Below are 22,725 nucleotides of genomic sequence, written 5' to 3'. Positions count from 1 at the left end.
AGCACTTGGAAGTGATCTCAACCACGGACCAGGCGCCACTTATTTTTGACACTCAATAGCTTCAAAAAGCAGGTTCTCCCTAGAGGCCTCCTACACAGGTTTCCTCAGAGCAAATCAGTCGTTTCTCCGTGACACAGTCTTTGGTTTTCCTTCTCATCTATTTCCTTGGTGCCACTAACCAAATTCCTGACTTGTGCTCAGCCAGCCTGAAAACACAGAATGTTACTGAACCATCCTTGCCTCTTGGTTCAACTTTTATTTTAAAAGCTGGATTCCTTTGCAGGGCAAAAAGAATCTGCCCCTAAATTGACTGGGAGGCTTTAAGAACTCCAGCAGAATTAATGGCCCCGGTTTATCCCAGTTCCCATCGCAGACCTGGATATACTGCCAGATCGACTGGAAATGGCCTGCAATGATTCTGAAGTTGCTCCTAGAGATTGGAGGCACACGGTCGCTTTCTGGGACGGTGTAAGCGCTGACCAGTATTGCCAAGAGGATCGTGAGGGAAGAAGCCTCGAGAGGTTCCTGGGGTCCACGCCTCGCCCTCTCTGCTTCCTCCACCACCAGTTCTTACACTTGCATCTCTTTCAGCCTTCTCTGTGCCAGAGCCTCACCTCTGCCTCTAGCCTCTGGCAAGAGCACAGAAATTATCATTTATTGTTTTCAATTTTTAATATTTGAAACTGCTTTTTTCCCTACACTTTCCAAAACACAGCCCTGTTGGAAATATTTTAATGTTCCACATAAAACAAGAAAATTGTAATAATTTGTCCCAAAGATTTTCAGAAAAGAATATAAAACACTGGCATAATTACATAGTCTTTAGCTCAGGGTATTATAGTTCTATTATATAGTTATGGACCTGCCTTTTCTTTTATTCCCATTGGATAGAACAGTTTGCTTTAAAACCTTTTTTTAAAAGTTCTGTTTTAAACGTCATAAAATTTATATACTGACAAACCTGTATTGACATTTTCAAACTCCGAGGTATTTCCACAAGACAGTTTACATCTGGAGCAGCCCGGGCGTATATGTTCTGGATGATAAAGCATTTAGATGTTTGGGGATGTCAGACAAAATTCCAGTGAGGAAGGAGCATGAGATAACCTAAAAAAAGAAGTCAGGATGGGAGACAGTGAGTTTGGGGAAAACCTTCTTTCCTGACGGACAACTAAAACGCCCTGGGGTTCACCCTGGCAAACAGGGTGCGAATGACTGAAACTCTTTTTTTTCCAGAGATGTTAATCAAGAAGTGAGTTCAGGCAGTTGCATAGTCAAACTGCTGAATTCTTTCAGTTGAGTAATATCACCAGTGCAAGTAGGAAATGTGTTTAGATTTTCTCAGTGATGTAAATAAACCATGTTTAACCTAGTTCTGTTATACTCTATTAGAATAGATAGAAAAGGGGTCTCATGTTCAGTGACCTCATACCTCGTCATGACCTAGAAAAAGTGGTCACGTAGGTAACATACAGAGTGAAGCTTCCTGGGTGTATTATCATTGGATGTAACATAGGCATGAGGGTGGGAGACGAACAAGACTTTCCTGATTTGACCCTTAGTCATCTGGTTTAAGACTTTTCTGACCCAGAAATTCTAGGATGGTGGACATATGGACTTCTATGGTATGACAGTTAATTTCATGTGTCAACTTGACCAGGCCACGGGGTGTCCAGATATTTGGTCAAACATTTTTCTAGGTGTATCTGTTTCTGAGTGAGATTAACATTTGAATCAGTAGACTGACTAAAGCAGATTGCCCTCCCCAGTGTGAGTGGGTCCCATCTAATCTGTTGAAGGCTTGAATAGAACAGAAAGGTTGAGTAAGGTAGAATATCTCTCTCCCTGACTATCTTCAAACTGGGACATTAGTCTTCTCCTGACTTTGGACGTGGACTGAAAGTGAAACTCACACCATCGGCACTCCTGGGTCTCAGGCTTGCCTCTGCAGATCTTGGGACCTGTCAGCTTCCATCATCGTGTGTGCCAATCCCTCAGAATAAATCTCTTTATATATGTATGTCATTCTATGACATACATATATAACTATATGTATATAATCATACATCATCTTCTAATGGTTCTGTTTCTCTGCAGAACCCTAATATACTTGGTAACCGCGGGGTGCATAAATCAGGCCCTGCCCCAACAGAGGAATCAAGAGAGAGACAAACAGATGCAGACAGGTACAGAGCAGAGACACACACAGAGAGGCAGACAGAAAGAAACAGAACAAACACACATGACAGAAAGAAAGCAGGAAGGTATGCACACAGACATACATAGGCACAGAAGCACAAAGATAAGAAAAAGGTGAGAAAAAATACAATACCTCAGTATGGTCTCTATGATTCGCTCACAGAGCTTTATTTCTCTATTTCCGGGAGTACATCTGAGGGGGAAACATGCCCCTTATATCTTAACTGCCCCTCTGCCCAGTCAGAACCAGCTGTCAAAGATGCCTGTGAGCCAGCTACCTGAGCGGACCGCACAGCGCCCGGGAGGAGAGGAATGGCTCCGACACCTCCCGGATACTCACATACGAACCTGCGGCCACACCCCAAGCCTGAGACCCTCTGTAGGTGACACCACGTAAAGATGGCTCACTGTAAACCGGCATCTCAACGCAGCTGCCCACTGAAGTCTCCTCAGACCTGACCCCCCTGGACCAGTTAAGTCAGAATCTCTAGGGCCGAGGCACTGCTGCTTTCTGGAAGCTCCTCAGGGAAACCAGGAAGCAAACAGGTTTGGGTTCTACTGCTTAAGTCCATTCGCCTGGGTTACAGAGCTCAAACCTGAGAGCGATGCAAGTAGCCAGGTTCGATGATGTTTGTCACCTGGGCACACGACAGTTATCACTGACATCCCACGAGGTCTACTTTCTGTGCCACTTTCAAAGCTCCGAAGAGCACAAACTAATCCCAATAGCACACTGTCACCCTCTGGTGCCAGGCTAAGTGCTCTATAGATGTTGCCTCATTTACTCCTCACAACACCCTGTGTCATGTAGGTATTACCTCCGTTTTTCAGGTAATGAAACTGAGGTCAGAGCGATTAAATGGTTTGCTAAGGTCAAATAGCTAGTACGTGGCAGAGGCAGGGTCTGCAACCAGATCTTCCACTCTGCTGCACAGAAAACACAGTGATGGGAGGCTTGGGTTTTATTCCTTTCATGTTTCATGCTGTCTTCCACACAGATCGTTCTGAAAACGAAAACCAGCATTGCCTTCTGTGCAGATCACAGGGCCACACACAGCAAGGCACGCGGTGCTTCCGCCTGGGTGATCTTATTCTGGCCACACCAACTGCACAATATGCTGTCACTTACTTCTCCTGGCCTGGGAAAAGACACAGTTAGAGCAACAGCCCACCGCAAATGAGGGGGTGAAAGAGCTTTAAGCGTCTTCATTGACTTTAATTAAGCTCACCAGAGAAGTAGATCACAGGGGATTCTGCAGAACTTTCTTTAGTTTTATTTATCTTATTCTTAATTCCGATTTAACAAAAAAATAGTTTCCTCAAACCTATTCCACCAGTTTAGGGCTTTCTTTATCTATTAAGAAACAGTGCCATCTACTGATACATTTTCACACTGTTCATATAAACCATGAAACAAATAATCACTGTTGTTTACACCTTAATTATGAATGCTTTCCAAGATGTGGCCCTCCTTTCCAAATGTCTGTTCTGCACTTACAATCATATATATTATTTTCTTTTATAGTGCAAATGACAAATGAGTTTGGAATTACACTAGGACTTTCAACCATAGGTCTTGAAAAATGGTGCCTCAAATCAAGATTTAATGAGGTGGGGAGCCAGGAGGCCCTGCACAGCAGTGACCACACCTGTTCACCTGAGCCTGCCTGGGAGCTGCACAGCCAACCCAGGAGGGCATGAACCCTACATTCCAAAATACCTAGGAATCAACCTAAAAATAAGTGTGTTTGACTGCTACACAGAAAATTAGAAACATTATTAAGAGAAGTCAAAGTATATCTAAATAAATGGAAAGCTATACTATGGATTGGGATACATATTCACAACAGGACTGAAATCTCCCCCAGAAGGAATAAAAATTGGTTCTGGGGGGATGAAAAATCTTACTGTCCTTATCTGTGTGTAAGGCACAGATATACGGTATCTCTGTGGCATTAACATTTCATGGAGGTAGGGGGGTAATTAGAGGGAAAAAGTCTAAAAAAGACTCCTTGGAGCAATATTAGGGAAAAAAAGGTTGAGAAGCCTGAATTAGGAGATTCAATATTGTAAATGTATCAATTCTTCCAAACCAATTCATAGATTTAATTCACTTCTAATGAAAACTCCGAGAGAGAGAGAGACAGTAAATTGACAAGCTGGTCATAAATGTATATTGAAGGGAAAGGAAGGATGGGCAGTTTACCGTATATCAAGACTCAAGATAGTGCTACAGTAGTAACAAGACAGTGGTACTGGCCCAGGCCAGGCAAAGAGACCACTGTAGACTGGAGAGCCCAGAAACAAATACATGTACTTTTTGACACTTGGCTTACAGAATCTTGTCAACAAATGGTACTTGGATTTCCATAGGAAAGAAATGAAAACTGACCCTTCATAACTTCTGGTGGATCATAGGTATAAAGACCCCAGACCAGCAGTATCAGCACCACCCGGGAACTTGATAGAAATGCAAACTCTCCAGCCTCGCCCAAGATGTGCTCAGCTAGAAAGTGTGGCAGTGGGTCTCAGCCAAGCCTTTCAGGTGACTCTGATGCACAGGAAAGTGTGAGAGTCACTGTTTCAGATGCTAAATTAGGGGACTAGTTGCATGATCAAGGTAAGAAACGGCTTCCTAAACAAAACATAACTATAAAGAAAAAGATGGGTAAATAAAAATGCAGACCTTCTGTTCATCAAACGAGACCGCAAAGAAAGTTAAAAGGCAAACTATGCAGTGGAAGAAGAAACTTGCAACACAAAACTGACAAAGTCTTACATCCAGAACATGTAAAGAACTATCTATCAGTAAGAAAAAGGCAGACAACCTAAAAGAAAAATGGGCAAGAGACCTGAATAGACATTCATTAGAAGATAACATCCAAATCGCCAGGTACCCAGTAAATTTAGAAATTAGAGAAATAAAGGTTAAAATTACAGTGTAATACGATTACAGACCCATCAGAATAGCTGAAATTAAAGCCTGGCAACATCCAAGTGTTGGTTGGTGAGACTATAGAACAGGAGTTGGCAAACTCTCCTTATAAAGTGCCAGATGCTAAAAATTTTAGGCTGTGCAGTCAAGAGATAAAACCAAGGATATATACACATACATGTATGTATATGTGGTGCTTACATCCATACATGTTGTATTTTACAATTTTAGTTTTATATATATGTGTGTATATATATATAGTTAAAATTGTAAAATACATATATTCATATATATATATATATATATATATATATATATATTTCATGTTTAGCTCTGCCTCATTCTTGGCACTAGATACTCAATGCACAAAATAACAAATGAATCAATTACCTTTAAGAAAATAAGTACCTTTCTCTTTAATTAACTATATTAATTACATAAATAAAATAAATTGCACTTCCTCCAGAGCTGATGTCAGTCTCAGTTTCCACATCTGCAAGAGAATGGCTCATCAGCTTTCACTCCAAATACTTCGATGATTTTTTTTTTTTTTTTTTTGGCTGCGTTGGGTCTTCGTTGCTGTGTTGGGTCTTCGTTGCTGTGCATGGGTTTTCTCTAGTTGCAGCAAGCGGGGGCTACTCTTCATTGTGGTGCACGGGCTTCTCATTGCGGTGGCTTCTCTTGTTGCGGAACATGGGCTCTAGGCGCGCGGACTCAGTAGTTGTGGCTCACGGGCTTCAGTAGTTGTGGCGCACATGCTCAGTAGTTGTGGCTTGCAGGCTCTAGAGCGCAGGCTCAGTAGTTGTGGCGCACATGCTCAGTAGTTGTGGCTTGCAGGCTCTAGAGCGCAGGCTCAGTAGTTGTGGCACACGGGCTTAGTTGCTCCGCGGCATGTGGGATCTTCCCAGACCAGGGCTCAAACCCGTGTCCCCTGCATTGGCAGGTGGATTCTTAACCACTGTACCACCAGGGAAGCCCCACGATGATGTATTTCTTAAAGACATTTTAAAGATTCCAGATGATACCTGAAAGCACTTCCGACAAGTGCCCTGCCAAATGTTGTCACCTCTCTATTTGAGCTGTTCTTAGAAGACTGAACCCAGGTATACATAAACACAACAAAATTCAATAAAGGAGCCACATTCAGTCCTGCCTTATTTATTCAGTGATGTGAGGGAAGGCAACTTTTATGATACATTGAGTTTCTCTCTTTTGCATTTAGTAATTCATCCATTCAACAAATATTTACTTAGAGATTACCATGCCAGAACTTTTATTTTCACCATTTTAATGCAAATATTTCTGAAATATTTTATACCTTTCTCTGCCTTTTACACAAAGAAGGCTGAGCATAATTTAATCTTTTCTTAATGACTCAGCCTCAACATGGAACCAAACTATACTCTAAACTGTTGGCTTTCAAATACTATACATTTTAAGCGAGAAGCCTCATTATACAATTCTAACATACGAAATAGATAAAAAGAAGAGTTGACGTGAGAAATAGGGGTGTGGCAGAATCCCACCCACTTGGTATTTCTGGGACAACACAGAAAACTAAGACTCCAGGAATCATCATTAGAAACTTCCGGTGCCACATAGTAACACTCTCAAAGGCTGCCGAAAGATAGAAGGCTACTCCTATGCTCAATAATCCTAAATTACGATCCAAAATTTCTGTCGTTTTTTTAAGTTTGAATGTGTTTTATAGTGTCCTTCTCAATGTCAGCAATCGCTTCTTGCTGCCTATCAGCATGGCTCTCTGTATCTGTTCTCCTCCGCCCACCCACCCCCAACGTTTGTGGTTTCTGCAGATGAGAAATCAAAGTCACCAATCTTCATAGGAGTGTGGGTAGATCAAGAGTCCAGAGATTAGTAGGACTTGAGAGGCTCTTTCTTGAATAAAAGACATGGGCTTTACATTTTGGACTTTGAGCGATCTATTTTGACAGTCACACATCAGTTTTTCTAATTTCCAGATTGCCAAATATATACTTGAAGATAAGTAACCTTTAATGAAATCATAGCATTCTCTAACACCATATACAAAAATAAACTCAAAATGGATTAAAAATGGAAACGTGGGCTTCCCTGGTGGCGCAGTGGTTGAGAATCTGCCTGCCAATGCAGTGCACATGGGTTCGAGCCCTGGTCTGGGAAGATCCCACATGCCGTGGAGCGGCTGGGCCCAAGAGCCACAACTACTGACCCTGAGTGTCTGGAGCCTGTGCTCCGCAACAAGGAGGCCACGATAGCGAGAGGCCCGCGCACCGCGATGAAGAGTGGCCCCCGCTTGCCACAACTGGAGAAAGCCCTCGCACAGAAACGAAGACCCAACACAGCCAAAAATAAATAAATAAATAATTAAATAATTAAAAAAAAAAAAATGGAAACCTAAGACTGGAAACCATAAAACCCCTAGAAGAAAACATAGGCAAAACACTCTTTGACATAAACTGTAGCAGTATTTTTTTAGATCTGTCTCCTAAAGCAAAGGAAATAAAAGCAAGGAAATAAAAGCAAAAATAAATAAATGGGACCTAATTAAACTTAAAAGCTTTTTCACAGCAAAAGGAAACCATCGAGAAAACAAAGAGACAACTTAATGAATAGGAGAAAATATTCACAAATGATATGACCAATAAGGGGTTAATATCCAAAATATATAAACAGCTCATATAACTCAACATCAAAAAAACAAACAACCCAATTAAAAAAATGGGCAGAAGACCTGAATACACATTTTTCCAAGGAAGACATACAGATGGCCAACAGGTACATGAAATCATCAGAAAAATGTAAATTAGAACCAAGATGCGTTACCACCTCACACCTGTCAGAATGGCTATCATCAAAAAGACCACAAATAACAAGTTTTTGGTGAGGATGTGGAGAAAAAGGAATCCTCATACACTGTTGGTGGGAATGTAAATTGGTGCAGCCACTATGGAAAACAGAATGGAGGTTCCTCAAAAAACTAAAAATAGAACTACCATATGACCCAGCAATTCCACTCCTGGGTATTTATCTGAAAAAAAAAAAAAAAGAAGCACTAATTCAAAAAGATACATGCACCCTAATGTTCATATCAGCATTATTTATAATTGCCAAAATATGGAAGGAACCTAAGTGTCCATCAACAGATGAATATATATATACACATATACATTGGGTTGGCCAAAAAGTTCATTTGGGTTTTTCCGTAATGGAAAACCTGAATGAACTTTTTGGCCAACCCAATATATACCACATCTTCTTCATATATATATATATATATATATATACATATATATATATATATATATATACACATATATATATATATATATATATTCTGTGTGTATATATATATTCTGTGTGTGTGTGTGTGTATATATATACATATATATATATATATATATGTATATATATATATATATATATATATATATATATATATATAATACAATGGAATATTACTTAGCCATAAACAAGAATAAAATTTTGCCATTTGCAATATGGATAGACTTGGAGGGTATTATGCTAAATGAAATAAGTGAGACACAGAAAGACAAATACTGTATGACAGGGGTCCCCAACCACCAGTAGTGGTCCGCGGCCTGGTAGGAACCGGGCCACACAGCAGGAGGTGAGTGGTGGGCAAACGAGCGAAGCTTCATTTGCTGCTCCCCATCACTCGCATTACCACCTGAACCATCCCGCCACCCCCGTCCATGGAAAAATTGTCTTCCATGAAACCAGTCCCTGGTGCCAAAAAGGTTGGGGACTGCTGCTGTATGGTATGACTTATGGGACTTCCCTGGTGGTCCAGTGGTAAAGAATCTGCCTTCCAATGCAGGGGACGCTGGTTCAATCCCTGGTCGGGGAACTAAGATCCCACATGCCGTGGGGCAACTAAGCCTATGCGCCACAACTACTGAGCTCGTGCGCCTCAACTAGAAAGCCTGCGTGCCACAAACTACAGAGCCCATGCACTCTGGACCCCATGCACCACAACTACAGAGCCCACGCATCCTGGAGCCCTCGCACCACAACTAGAGAGAAGCCCGAGCGCCACAACGAGGAGCCCGTGCCTCAATGAAAGATCCTGTACGCCTCAATGAAGACCCCGCATGCCACAACTAAGACCCAACGCAGCCAAAAAAAAAAAAAAAGAAAAGAAAGAAAATAAATAAATAAAATAAATAAATATTTTAAAAAACAGATATTACTTATATGTGGAATCTAAAAAGTAAAACAAACTAGTGAATATAACAAAAAAGAAACAGACTCACAGATATAGAGAACAAACTAGTGGTTACCAGTGGGGAGAGGGAAGAGGACAGGGGTAATATGTGGTAGGGGATTATGAGGTACAAACTACTAGGTATAAAATAAATAAGCTACAAGGATATATTGTACAAAACAGGGAATATAGCCAATATTTTATAAGAACTAGAAATGGAATATAATCTTTAAAAATTGTGAATCACAATGTTGTAAACCTGAAACTTATATAATATTGTACATCAACCATGCCTCAATAAAAAAAGAAGATAAGTGACCTTTAGTTAAGGAAATTTTCTACCATCAATTCAATGAGACTGAATTAGCATTGTAGATAGTGATTCCATTTTCTCAATTGAGGAATGTTTCTAGAATCTCTAAGCACCATATCTACTAGCAACTTTCAAACGCAAATATTTGGATTGACTCCTGTACATTTAAATTTACTTATATAAAATACTTATCTATAAGAACTGGGGAAGAAATTATTCTCCACACCACACACGTACATAAACACAAAGTCTGTGCCCTTCATTTAACCCAAGAGTCTTGGAGTTCACTGAATGAAAGAAGTTGTTGCCAGAAATAAACTGTTAAATTCATTCTAGGATGATATGCTCACCCCTGGCATTTTGGAGCCCTACTAACAGCAGCTGTCTTAGCAAACTGACATAATTTCTTGGTATTATGAGAGCACTGGGTAAAAGAACGCATCAAATGGATTTATAAGGTTAAAATCTAAAACATACAAGTTGACAAAGAGCAAGCACACCATAAAGGCACACAGACTCAGTTATATCCAATGACCAGTTACAGAAACAAATTCAGTTCAATAACTTAACCCTGAATATATGTTTCTCTACGGGCCTTAAGCATCCTGCAAATTCACCTTCAACTTTATTTCATATCACAAAAACATTTTGTCTATATAGAAACTGTGGAGTTTGAGGAAACAACAGTTTTAATAGAACTGAATGTAGTATCTGATTTCACATATGTATAAAATTTAAAATGTGAATAATGTCTTAAAGGACATCTCTACTCACCAGATTTGTGATACTTGAATCTCTCCTTCTGATTCTTGGCAAGTGGTTATCTGTTTATCGTTGAATACAGGGCCAGAGAACTTTCTGGATTAGTTCTATATTTATTCATTTATATTTATAAATTATTCATAATTATTTACATATTTATTACTAGAATATATTCATGTATTATTAAATAGTCGTATTTGGTACAACTTTAATTTTGAATTCGATGTAGGTTTCATTAAAACTATAAAATTCTTTCTAATACTTGAGAATACTCATACTTCAGATACGTAATGCTAAACCTGCAAAAGTCAGTTCAAAACATAAGCAGACTAAACAGATAATCTTTCATTTCTTCACAATAATAAAGCCTTACTTCCTGTATCTCATTTTTAGTGGTATGAATCCCTCCTCCCCAAAGGAGATTATTTAAATAAAAATAGCAATGTTTTGAAATGATGCAAAGTCTGCTGATAACTATCTGAATGTGAGAAATATTTCTCTAAAAATTTAAATGGATTGCCCAGATTAATAAAATGCCTTTAAGGCTACAAATCATATCCCTTTTGAGCAATTAACAGTTATCTTTCAGGTAACACAATTAAGTATTCATTTGAAAATAATTCAAGGTTCTTGAAATAGATCTAAAGGAAAATTCAGCATAGATCTGATGCAAAGGATGGGGTGTTAAGAAAACTCACCATACACTCAGAACAGATTTTGCAAACCCCCAGTTATTTTAGCTCAGTAAAAAGACAGAGAAAAAAGTTAGCTGTTTTCTTTTTTGCTTCTAATTTAAAAAGAAATAAACCTTTTTTTCTTACCACAGCGAATATCAAATTTACACAAAACCTTAGCTCATCAAATAGAAGCCAAGGTATAAAAGATTATTCAACATTACAGTAAAAAATTGATAAAACGCAGAGTACGTCAAAGCCATTTCAGCAGCTGCTGCTACATTCTGGGCGAAAATATCCATGGGAGAAAGCCAAACTTTAAATAGGGTCCAAGGCACCCCTCCAATTTGCACCAGGGATATTTTATCAGCTCTGCTCATTGAAAGAGACTACGGTCCTAGAAATCAGATAGAAACGCTTTCAGGGCCCCCTGGTGGTGATTTATAGACCTCCGGCATCAGATACAAATGACCCTGAATCAAATAAACCAAAGCAGCCAGGGCCCAAGACCAGGTTCTACAAACTAGTATCTCCTCTACATGACACTTAGCATTTTTGTGTGTATAGTTTGTCTATCTCAGCCAGAGTTGATTCAATCTCTCTACATGTAGCCTACCACAAGAAAAATGTTTTTTCATTCCTCTCAATTTGCTACAACTTAAATAAAAGAACATTTAGTACCTTGACACAAATAACCCTCCCTGTCTCCCTCTTTAGATAATTTTAAAAAAAAGCATATTGTACAACACTGCTTAAGTGTTGTGCAATACAAACTCATAAATCTGCATGAAATCTACTTATTCTCAGCACTGGCAAATGAATTACTGTCAGCTTAAATCTTTTAAGTGTCAATATGTTGTTAAGAGTGGTGGATTTAACAGGATAGAAAGGAGTATATAACTGATTTTCACCAGGAACTACAACCCAGAAAAAGAGCTAATCAATGGCCTATAAAGTCTGGAATGCTCTACCTGGCCAGGTGAGGTTGATCCAATAAACCAGTCCTCTAAATCTACCAGAGAGATAGATGGTCCTATTGGTAGAAACAGAATTCACCAAAGAACCTGCACAACGTGTTCAACACTTGGCCAAATATTATAATCAACTGAGAAATCTTTTATAATGAGGAAGCCAGTCTACTCCCAGAGATTCTGATTTAATTGGTTTGGAGTGAGGTCTGGACGTGAGTACTTTATAAAAGCTCCCCAGGTCACTCTTAAGGACAGTCAGAGCTGAGAAGCGCTGCACTATTCCTAGGGGCTCTAAGCTAGGCAGTCAGTCAGGCTGCACCCATGTCTGTCTGTGGCTGAGTCCAGACTACAAAGGGTCATTTCTTTCATTCAAGTTGCAAACAAAATAAAGCACAATCTTTCCACAATTTACATTAAAGTTACATTGTTGGAAAATTCTACATATGTTAAAATCATGCAAAAATACTTTGTATTTCTATGTGAAATGGAGTTCAGTGCCAAGCTCAGATAATTAAACACATAAGTACATATGAAAGTCATGTGTGAAGTGAGACAATACCTTGTATAGAAGACTGTCCTGTGAGCTGTAGGCAAACACTCTGTTCCTCTCCCACTAAACGCCTCCTACTATTTTGGGGTACAAAAATGCTCCCACAGATTTCCAAAGAGCCTCCTAGGTGGCAGCACTGCCCCCACAAGAGGCAGGTAATACAGCCCTTGGCTTTAGTACTTACACACGCCGTGTGCACTCATAGAACCCTGCTTTTCCTTTATAATGATACAGCCACATGTAAATATTTGCTTAATGTCTGACACCTTCATACTCAGGGCACCAAGGGAACAGCGACTGTGTCTGCATTTTGCTCACCATTGTGTTCCTAGTGCTTTGCATGGTGCCAGCACACAGTGGGCACTCAATCAATTTTGCTGAATGAATGATTGAACATGATTCCTCTGGTGCTGAGTGCTGACACAGCAGACAGCTCCATGCACGGCTGTGTACTAGAGTCAGAAAAGGCACTAATGGGAGTCCAGAACAGCCAACAGGACTATTGCCTTGATTATTAGAGTTCATGTGTATGTTTCCTGTTGTCTTAGATCAGGTTGCTATAACAAAATTCCATAGATTAGGTGGCTTATAAACAATGGAAATTTATTTTTTACAGTTCTAGGGGCTGAAAGTCTAAGTCAGGTTGCCAGCATTGTGAGGACCCTCTTCTTGTTGCAGATAGAGGATGTCTCATTGTAGCCTCACATGGCAGAGAGCAAAAAGGAAAGAAAGCTCTCCAGTGACTCTTATGAGGGCACTAATCCCATTCACGAGGGCTCCACCCTCGTGACCTCATCTATTCCCAATGGCCTCCCAAAGGCCCCACCTCCTAAAACCATCACATTGAGGTGGTAGAGCTTCAACATAAGAATTGGGGGGTGACACAAGCATTCAGTCCATAACATCTGTTAAATTTAATACATTTTTCCTTAAGAATTATGAAGTTAAGCTTGTACTCTCCAGGCTCATTGGGGTGCAAACATTGCAGAGTTTGACTTTTTTTTAAATTTTGTTTTAATTTTTTTTTTTTTGAGTTTGACTTTTTAAACTCTTACCCTGTTCTGTCAGATCCCTGTATCTGTTGTGTTGTGAGGTCCCTTAAAAATATTTCAGTTTGATTCTATAACTTTTCATCTTTAGTTATTTAAAAATCTAGCTCTTGAATATGTCAACCTCTTATTCAATTCAAATCTCTCACCTCCCTCTAGAGCAGTCTAGGTGTTCCTCTCCAAAGATTTGAAGAGGAGGAATGAGGCCTTTGTCTGCTACATTCTTCTTCCCTCCTCTTTCTTGTGCTTGTTCCTTGGGTATCACAGTGAGGAGAAGGAAGAGGAAAAAAATGTAGAGCACAAGGGAAAATAACTAACCATGTATACTTTTCTAGCACTTTTAGCTCCATTGCAATGCCTTATCTAAGAAAATTGATGGAAGATAAACCAATGCAGGGACTAAAGGGTCCACAAAACGTAGATGAGATTGATGTTGTAGATGTTCTGGAGAGGTTTACTGCATGGGACAATGAATGGGGCACGCGCCTGACAGGAAGATACTCAGAGGCTGCCACCTAGGGGTCAACTGGAAGATACGCGTGCATCACAGAAGGACCACCAATGCCTATGGGAACTTCTTAGGGAGTTCCTTGTCCATGGAAACTGCTGGGGCAGTTTGCCTCCCCCTGTGCCGGCATTGTGGTAAGGAGCTAGATAAGGGATGGTGACTAGAAAAATAGGTAGAGTAACCTCCCTATTGCCAATATGTGATTGTTTGCCTAAGAAGAAAGCACTTCCAAGTAACAACAACAACAACAACAAAAGGAGAACCAACTCACCATGGAAAATCAAGAAAAGTACAGTTGTAGAGTACAACAGCTGGCACACAGGGGCTGGCATCGAGTGAACATGCAAGAAGAGTTACTGACTGGAGGAGGGAGAGGAGGTGGGAGATGGTAGAGCTGAAGGATCGTCAGCAATAGGAGACAGAGGGCAAGCCGCAATGTCACTCACGCCTGACATGGATGGCACAAGTTCTGGTTCCTTGCTAGATTCACTTCTATCTACGCTCTTGAAAAAACGATCCAGTGATGTCTGCGTGGTAGCTTTTTTTTCTCGTCACAGATGACACGGTAGTACTGGATTGCATTCTGAACAGCTGTTGCAACCTTCAGGTACCATTATATGTTTGGGTACTGTGTCTCAAAAACTAACAGGGCCTCCTCAGATAAAGAAAATCCCCTTGCCATTTCCTGTGTCGTGAATCTCTTTGGTTCTTCAGTTACTTCTTCTTCCTCTTGTCTCTCTTCGTCCTCTCTCTGGGCCTCCAATTCCATCAGGTCTTCATTAGTAAGCTCCTCATGTTGCACAGCAAGGAGTTCAATGAAGTCATCCTCTTGCAAATCTAGCTCCAGCTTCTGGCTAAGGGTCACTAAAGCTGCTGAAGACCTCTTTGGACTCCTCATCCACCTTCTCAAATCCACCAAAATCACGAATAAACTGCAGGCAAAGGTTCTTCCAAGCCCTATTCATGGTGATGGCCATAACCTCACACCAAGCAAAGTCAATGTTTTTTATGGCCTTCTGGATGAGCAACAATACTCCTTCCAAAATTGCTGCAAGGTTGTTCCTGTTTTGTCACTTGCCTTTACCGCCTGACAAAAAGTATGACATAAATAATATTTCTTGAAAGTCGTTATAACCCCCTGGTCCATAAGTTGGATGAGCAACGTAGTATTCGATAGCAGATGCACTACTTTGACGTTGGGATGCAAGTCATCCATGAATGGGAGGTGGCCCCGAACATTGTCGAACAGCAAAAGACTGTTGAATGGGACGTCCTTCTCCAAGCAATATTTCTCTAACTCCAGGATAAAGTGGTGGAAAAACCAGTCCTGGAAAATGGTCTGTGTAACCCAGGCTTTGGGGTTACTCTTCCACACAACAGGAAGAGAGCCCTTGGCTATGTTTTTAAGGGCCCTTGGGTTCTCTGAATGATAAACTAAGAGAGGCTTCAGCTTCATATCGCCAAAGCATTGCCACCAAACAACAGAGTTGGCCTATCCTTTGCTGCTTTATAGCCTGGCATCAACTTTTCCTCCTTACTGATGTAACTTTGGTCTGGCATCCTCTTCCAGTACAGTCCTGTCTCATCCACATTAAAAACCTGCTCAGGTAAGTACGTGCCTTCATCAATAATTTCTCAAAGTGTTTCAGGATATTCCCGGGCAGCTACCGTACCTACACTCGCTCCCTCCCACTTACTTTTACCTTGTGAAGGTTGGCTCTAGCCTTGAACTAATGAAACCAGCCATGGTTGGCATTAAAAGATGCACCCTTTGATTCTTTGCCATGTTTCTTCTTCAAGTCTTCATAAAGGCTTTTAGCTTTCTCTTGAATCAGCATTAAGCTGAGGGGGACTCGATGCTGATGCTGATCCTGCATCCACACACTGAGAAGTTTCTCCGTCTCCTCCCTCACTTTTCCACGCTTCTTCGATATTATTGTTGACATCATCGGCGCAGCAGACTTCACATGTTCCACAATCTTGTCCTTGTTCTTTAGAACCGTGCCGATGGTTGAACAATTCATATTATAAGAACGAGCGATGTCTACCATCTTTTTGCCTTGCTCCACTCTCTTTTTTCACTTTTGTTTCCATCCTTATTGCTTGGTGCTTCTTAGCAGTACCAGCTACATTATCGCTGCTTTTACCCTTGCTTCTGGACATCCTGGGCTTGAAATAAAGATACTGTACTACGTACTCTATACAGTACTGTACAGTAAAGTACACAAAAGCACAACCACTTGTAGCGGATGCACGCACATGACAATGTACGCCAGACATGTGAACTAACTTGCGTGATTGGACATGCGAATTCACGTCCGTATCTTTGAAAGTTCGCAACTTGGAGGTCAGTATGCAGGGGACTTACTGTATATGGCAATAAGTATGTTCCAGACTGAATTTATTACTCCCATTACAGATCACCACCCCCGCTCTACCTTCAATGAATACATCAACTCTATAGGTGACAGTTCTTCTTTTGATTAATCAGTAAATTTCTCCAGTTTTATCCTCCAAATTTACCCTTGATCCATACTTTTCTTTCCATTTTCCCTGTCATTAATTTATCCAACATAATTTAATTCAATTCACTGAGTGCCTACTATGTGCTAGGCAGAGTTCTGGAACCGAAGGATAGTATCTCTGTCTTTAAGTAGCTCACAGGGTACTAGAAAGAAAGATATTCCAGAGAACACATTACCATCTAGGAGCATCAGTAGAAACACAATACGAAGGCAGTGAGGAGGAGGGAGTGAGCTGCTCAGCCCACAGGGGTTTGGGGGAGCTCCCCAGAGGGGGGCTGTGCTGAAGCAGAGTCTTGAAGGATGATGAGAAGGTAGCTGACTGGGGGGGGGGGCAAAACTAAGTGGAGGCAGGGAAGGAGGGGAAGGTGTGCCAAGCAATGGAGACCACATGGGGGCATGAAACAAGCACCATGAAATCCCATCACTTTATTCCTGGACTAGCAAAACAGCCACCAGCCAGTCTCAATTCTCTCCCGTATCCAATTCCTCCTGAACATTGCTGACAAAAAAGTCCTCCAAGAGCATAACTTTGGTCATCCCCACTGCCCTTCTTAAGAGTCTATATTGTCATACATTATGCCTAAACTTCAGGCTCTTAGTTAAGGACCTTACGATCTGTTTCCACATGTCCTTATCTTCCCTATTACTTACCCAACTGCCCTCAAAAACTTCTAATGACTCTACTCCTCTGCCGACAGGTGGTTCAACTCCACCTTAGACCTCTGTTATGCCATTCCACAACCAAATTCTATCCATGCTTAGGACCCAGGTCCTGTGCCACCTGTTCTTGTTCCTCCTTTACCTGCTCCGGCTGCCAAAAATACTGGGCAATTGGCATCACAGACTCAGAATTCTATACAGAAAAAACATTCGCCCCATTTAGTCCATCTTCCCCATCTTTCCGTTGACATTCAAGCAGCAATCCATCCCTACCTTCACTCATTCAAGAGGTATTTGTGGGCCCTCTATTATATGTACTTCTTCTCAAACTAAATGTTCCCACTAAGCTCATTTTCCCTTTCCCCTTCCTCCTCTCCACCACTGTCCTCCAAGCTTTCTTCTCTTCCTGTATTCTATACAGCACATCTCAAGCTGGAAAATTCAGAAGCATCCTCTACTCCTCCCTCTCTCCTAACTCCCTCATCCAACTGGTCACCCAGTTACGTTAATTCTTTCTCAGAAAATATATTAAAACTCACTCTGTTCCAGCCCCATGATCTTCATAATGTCCCTACTGAACCATTGCAACACCACCTGATTGATCATCTCACCTCTATTCTCTCCACTGCTGTCAGAGAAGTCTTCTCAAAACAGGGTGTCAAACATTTATTGAGGGCCTACATAAATCCAGGCACTGTGCTGGCATGGGAAGTCTAAATGGGAAGGGAGACATCTTTGACTTCCTCCAAAAGTGTGAGCATGTTGACAGAGGGAGCTTTGGCTAATTTAACTTTATATTGCCAGCATATAGTCAATTACCTGTCACATCTTCATGGATTCATAGATGCTAGTTTGAAAGAATCAGTGAATGAATGGAAAGTTCTAAATGTCGGTGGTCTCTAAAGATGAATGAAACAACACTCCTGTCTTCAAGAAAGGAAAATTAACTGTGAAGTAAAGACCCAGACAATAGGTGTAATATAGGAAGGTAGTTTGATAAATTGCATGAAATCAGTTGGTGAAGGGTCAGACTTCTCATAGTTCTCACTGTAGTAAAGCAGCTAGGTAGAAGGTTGGGGGGTAGCAGTTGCTTCCCTAAACTCATTCCCTGAAAGTGGCCCATTTTCAAAATTTTTTTAAGGAAATAAGGTGACCTGGTGGTTGTTAAAATTACTACGACAACACTACTCTGGGAATGATAGGGTAAGTAAGCATGGGAGGAGGAGAGATCTTCGGTTGTAAAATAAAGAACCAGTAAAAATGACATGTTAGGAAATAAGATGTAGAACTTACCAGGTTCTGGCTGGTAGCCACTACCCTCATTTATTCACATGGATTATTTAGAAAATGGCAAAAATCCTGGGACAGAAAACAGACATTAGTGGAAAGACTGGTGAAATCTGAATAAATCTGTAATTCAGTTAATAGTAATTTGCCAGTCTTAATGTCTTAATTTTGACAAATGTCTTACAGCTACATGAGCTGTTAACATAAGGGGAAGCTGAGTGGTGGGTACTATCATTGCAAAATTTTTGTAAATCTAAAGTCATGCCAGGACTTTCCCGGTGGTGCAGTGGTTAAGAATCCACCTGCCAATGCAGGGGACACGGGTTCGAGCCCTGGTCCGGGAAGATCCCACACGCCACGGAGCAACTAAGCCCATGCGCCACAACTACTGAGCCTGCGCTCTAGAGCCCGCGAGCCACAACTGCTGAGCCCGCGAGCCACAACTACAGAAGCCCACGCATCTAGAGCCTGCGCACCGCAACGAAGAGTAGCCCCTGCGCAGCAACGAAGACCCAACGCAGCCATAAATAAATAAATAAATAAATAAAATTTAAAAATAAATAAATAAAGTCATGCCAAATAAAAAGTGTATTAAAGTAAATCCCAATTCTGAACTCTTATTTCCACAAGGTACTGGATGAGCAAAGGTCAGTCTATGATTCTGTCATCAGTGGTCAGATTGGAGGGCTCAGAGGGCAGGTAGTCAAAGGAAGGTGTCTTTTTGAAGTTCTCACTTTCCCCCACCAATCCCTATACCTTTTCAAGCCTCCCTCCCTAAGCCTGGCCCAAGCCCTGGACTCTCCCCTGCATAGCTGCTCTTGTGGTCCTGTACTGTTATTTAATGGAATACTAAGGCTTGTCTTTGCCAGCCTTTTCTCTGGCCTCAGATCTTTGCATGGCTGACTTTGGCTCCACAAAAATACCTCCCACCCTGAGTAGCATGCTGCCCTGGCCTCCTATCCGTCTCTCTCTATTATATGACATCATCTTGTTTTAATGTCTCTCCAGCATTTAGCTCCATGTAAAGTTACCTTGTTCGCTCACTTATTTAACTGATTAATATCTGTTTTACTGTACTACTGTACAGTAGTACCTCTCTAGGCACTTAGTCCCTCTCTAGGCACTAAGCTCCCTGGAAACAAAGACCTTGTCTGTCTTGTTCACTGCTGATTCCCAGGGCCCGAAACAGTACCTGGAACAGAGTAGATTTTTTAAAATAACAAATGAATACACTTAGAGAAAGGTTATATACTCTAGTCCCTAGAACCACTGCAATAATCATGACTTGGAGAATTGTGGCAATGCTCCCTAAAATGCTCTCTCATTTTCATATCTGTCAGTTCATTGAAGAAGACATTTCTCAAGCACCTGCCATCTGCTTAAGACAATACCGAGAACCAGGGTCAAGCCACATGAAGGGTGCAACACCCCACTTACTTACAGCAATGTAGCACTTTCCTACACACTAAAGGGTGGTTAACCTTATAGAAAACAGCATTTGAAAGTCCCTAGGAAAACGTTTCAAGCATCCAAATGCAGTGATTAGAGAGTGAGTCAGTTATTTCTGACAAATTCTAAGGGATTTGTGAAATAGACTGATTTCTTTTCCCAGTGAAGTGAGGCTTTTTTTTTTTTTTTTTGAATGAGAAGAAATTTTGCACGGACAAATCTGCTTTTTATTATACAAACACTTGTCTAAGCCTTAAGGATCGCAAATGAAATTGAAAGAATGGTATGGGTAAGGAGTATGGTCCATATTAAATTTAAATATTTCTAGCAGGCAGGTAAAAGACATCATCTCCACGCCCTGTTCTACCTGCCTCTAGCCCAGTGCACATGCACAGTGGGTACTGAATGAAGGACTCCACTCCCAGACTAGGGTGTTGTTCCTGTCATGGGCTTCCCTTCTCACTGCACAGTTTACCATGGTTGTTTTCCATGTACGTTCTGTAAGCTCCACAAAGGCGAGCCACGTCGATCTTACCCACAGTTCTATTCTCAGAACTTAGCACACACCAATCACATACTCATAGCACAGATATGCTCGGAAAATAATTGCTAAATGAGTTAATAATTGAGAAATGAATATATTCTGGGGAGACAGACATCTGGGACGGGGAACCAAGGCAAAAAGTTCTAAAGACATTTACAAACATATACTAAATAGATATTAAGATAGGCTCTAGCAGTGAGAGACAAAAGGATTTTCAGAGGCACATGTTTTTAATTGCCACCTCTCCAAACCTCACAGATATTTTCTGAAGTCCAATCCAGTGATACTCATTTGTTTACCAGACCTGGTCTTGGAAATTCACTCTGTTAAAACTCCTACCCCCAATTTTGAGAGTTGATGCAAGGTTATCACCTCTCATCCCTTTCCTAAAAGTCTAGAAAAAATGGCATCAATAGCCTTATATATGGCTACTGAAAGGTTGCCAATCCCTAAAATTAAGCACTTCCATGTACCTTAAGAAAATATGGAAGATATTAGTTGTTGCACCTAAGAGTGATGGATGTGAATTTCAAAGTCACAGACCCAATATTCAGGTGTGTAATCATGTGAATATATGTTTATGTATATATAGAGAGAATTAGATATGTATGTATATTCTGTGCTCTTTCATGTGATCGTCAGGTATGACCACAAGAGGAGACACAGGAGAGGCTCACGAAAACAAAGTTTATTATATTCACAGGTACTAGAAGGAGGAGGCATGCCACACCATGCAGGGCCACATGGGAAAGCACCAGCATCCCATACAGGCAGAAGCGGCAGGACCAAAGGGAGAGCCTAGGCCACAGCCTTTACTGGAGGTTCCTCAGGAAAAGCAAAGCAAGGCAAAATAAACAGTTTGCAGTTGACTGGTTTAAATAATTTAGGTGGGCTGTAAACTATAGGAGTGGTCCATAGGTGCTTGGTACCTGGCCCTGGGATGATTAAGGCAGAGGAATATTGCCTCTTGGGGTACACGGGCCAGATGGAGGAGGTATGGCTCTGCATTACTTAGTTTGCATGTTAAAGGCATGCTCCTGGCTGAGTCTTTTGCTCTCTCTAAAAATTGGCTAGTCCCTGGAGGAGCAATCTCTCTCCAGCCAGAGTTTTTTAAGATGTCAAAACTTCACAATATACAAAAAAATTTTTAAATATAAAAAATACAATGTATATAGATAAATATATAAACTGATATATATCAATTTAAACTGCCATATATATATTTAAACTGAGATATGTGTGTATGTATGCATGTATGTATATCTGTGTGTCTGTGTGTGTGTGTCTGTGTCTGTCTGCGTGTGTCTGTGTGTCTATGGGTGTGTGTCTGTGTGTGTGTCTGTGTGTGTGTGTGTCTGTGCGTGTGTGCCAGTTTAAATTTCTGACTCATCCGTTAACCCACCGAAATAGTAACAACTTAAGCACATCATGGTTTGTCTCAATTTCTAGTCCAATTCAATGTGATTTCTCAGTCAGTTTATTTACATTCTGTTTAAACTCCCTCCCAAGTTTTCTCCCTCTCTCTTCTTCCCTATGATTATGTCTAATCCCTATGAGCTCATGCTCTGCCACTCCAAGTGAACAAATTATTCTAGCTTTCATTAACCCTTCCAATTATCGTTCAGCTCAAATTGATTATTGCCAAGGGGAATTTGAGCCCATTAGGACCAATTTTTAAAGAAAAATGTGAATTTCCACAAGAACTATCCCAAATTTTTAATGTTGATAACATTTTTTTTTTTTTAATGTACCCTCTTCCACACACACAAAAATGTCTACTGGCCAGCCAGATTGTAATTTCTGTCCTGACTTCTGAAGGGTCTGTGGGTATGAGCTTTGGGGATGATAAACCTTCATTTTTCAAACTGCAGCCAATCCTTTAATAGAGTAGTAAAATCAATTTAAATGCATTCTAATCAGAATATTTAACGGACTCAGAATTTAGGATGGGATGAATGGTATCGAAGGAAAAACATCAAAGTGAAACAAGAATTAGGGTATTGCTTTGAGAAATGTTATATTTATGTGTGGATTACTGGGTAGCAAGTGACATGGAAAGTGTATTTCTCACTAA

General features: G+C 40.8%; 1 long non-coding RNA gene across 3 annotated transcripts in view; it reads right to left on the bottom strand.

The window, feature by feature from the left end:
* The window catches only part of LOC309662768, a 77,370-nt gene that overhangs the window by 54,345 nt on the left and 300 nt on the right, over window positions 1-22,725 (bottom strand). Inside the window, exons 2-6 of one of the 3 annotated variants that reach the window (XR_014264936.1) lie at window positions 21,353-21,476; window positions 18,665-18,730; window positions 13,828-13,931; window positions 10,447-10,496; window positions 958-1,107 (exon numbers count right to left, since the gene is read on the bottom strand). This is a non-coding gene — a long non-coding RNA (uncharacterized lncRNA). The remainder of the gene's footprint in view (window positions 1-957; window positions 1,108-10,446; window positions 10,497-13,827; window positions 13,932-18,664; window positions 18,731-21,352; window positions 21,477-22,725) is intronic. The other 2 variants (XR_014264934.1, XR_014264935.1) reach the window with 2 other exon arrangements.

Source organism: Balaenoptera physalus, assembly GCF_965194825.1.
Source record: "Balaenoptera physalus genome assembly, chromosome: 6".
NCBI classification, from domain to species: Eukaryota; Metazoa; Chordata; class Mammalia; order Artiodactyla; family Balaenopteridae; genus Balaenoptera; species Balaenoptera physalus.
This window is presented reverse-complemented; position numbering and strand designations above follow the sequence as displayed.